The sequence below is a fragment of the Triticum dicoccoides genome, chromosome 4B (genome assembly GCF_002162155.2).
Source record: "Triticum dicoccoides isolate Atlit2015 ecotype Zavitan chromosome 4B, WEW_v2.0, whole genome shotgun sequence".
NCBI classification, from domain to species: domain Eukaryota; kingdom Viridiplantae; phylum Streptophyta; class Magnoliopsida; order Poales; family Poaceae; genus Triticum; species Triticum dicoccoides.
The window spans coordinates 649,778,332-649,780,273 of record NC_041387.1 but is presented as its reverse complement, the minus strand read 5'-3'; positions in this window follow the sequence as shown (position 1 = coordinate 649,780,273).

The following is a 1,942-nucleotide window of genomic DNA, read 5'->3' as shown; positions in this document are numbered from 1 at the left end:
GAATGGTCTTGATGCTCTCTGGACTGGCATGTCCATGTGTGCAGCGCCTAAGGGCAAGGCGCTGCATTGTGTAGTGTGGCGCCTTGACCTTAGGCGCTGCACAGCTGGACATGCCAGTCCAGAGAGCACCAGGAGCGTTCCAGTAGCTTTTCCACCACAAAAACTGCTAAGTCAGTGTGCAGCGCCTACCCGTTGGGCGCCACACTACACAGTGCAGCGCCTTGCCCTTCGGCACTGCACTAACTGATGTTTTCAAATACCTACTGTTTTTTTTGTTTTGTGATTCATAAAGATGCCACATAATCACATCCAAAACACAGAAATACTAGTCCAAATCACATACTCATACACACATAGAACATATACTTGTCCAAATCACATAGGGTCTCACATAATCATAGACGGAAATATTAGTCCCCTCACATAGTCATACACACATAGTCATACACACATAGGGTCTCCATGTAGTTTCTTCTTCTTCCTCTCTTCTTCTTCTTATTCTTCTCCCTCCTCGCACCACCAGGGGGTCTCACCTTCCCCCTCCGTGTCCTCCACCCCCTTCATTGTTTCCATACCTACGAAAATGGCAATATAATAGTTAGTCACACAATACAAAATGACAACACAAGCATTGAGCCAAAAGAACAAGATCATAGTAAGACACATACGGCAATGGTCCATTGAGCCATGAGAACATTCCTCCACTACGGCCGCCTCCAAGGCCAAGATCACCACCACGGCCTCCACCAGCACCACGGCCTACATCACCACCACCGCGGCCTCTACCACCACCACCACGGCCTCTACCACCACCACCACCACGGCCTCTACCAGCACCACGGCCAAGACCATCACCATGACCTCTACCACCACCACGGCCAAGACCATCACCACGGCCAAGACCATCACCACGGCCAGAACCATCACCACGGCCAAGACCTTCACCACGGCCACTACCACCACCACGACCTCTTCTAAGACCAAGTTGACTCCCTCTTTGTTGCCTAGTTCCTCGTTGACTTGTTTTATTTGAGTGGTTTGGCACTCCACCACTTGTTTGACTTGGTTGGCTACCCCTTGGTTCACTTGGTTGGCTATCATTTGCTTGGCTTGTGCTTGAACCATTTTTCTTTGATCTCTTTCTTGGTTTGGGACAAGTTCTTGTGTTGTGTCCCCCATTACTGCAGCCCCCACAACGGGATTCCTCACGAGGCTCTTGGAATTGGCCGGTGCCGTATTCTCCACCGCCACCACGGCCCCATCCGTCCATGTCACCTCTAAGACGCTTAGTCTTACGTCTTCCCCGGCTAACGACCTTCAATTCCGGGTCCGGCCATAGTTGAACTCCATGATACTCCGGCCATTGTGATTGGTCCAAGTATGGCTGGAACCGTGGAGTCCATGTCTTCTTTACCGTCATGATTGAGAACTCGGACTCCCTCACGGTTAGAGGGTGATTGACGTCCACATTCCTAACTCGGGATGCATTTAACAAGTGCGAGCATGGGAGATGAAGCAAAGACGGCCTCATGCAGCTGCAATCGCACCGTGTTAGGGAGACCTTGAAAGCCCGGCCTCCATGCTGGCGACCATCATTTGTGGTTCCTCTGGGCTCTTTCACCTCATACTTCCACTCGTTGTCGTCATATAGAACAGCTTCTTCGGAGTCTGCCTTTCGTGATTGAAATTCCAACCATTCTTCAACCTTTGGTGGGAAATTGTACTTGTGCTTATCCTTGTTCTCACCAGCAATCTGCTTATCAGTCTCCATTGAGTGCTTCAAAAAGTATTCATTCATCTTGTCAAATGTGTATTGAACTATTGCCGTCACGGGTAATGCACGTACACCCTTGAGCACCTTATTGAAGCATTCTGCCATATTGCTTGTCATTTGACCGTACCTCCGGCCATCTTCATCGAAAGCACGTGCCCACATATTCCT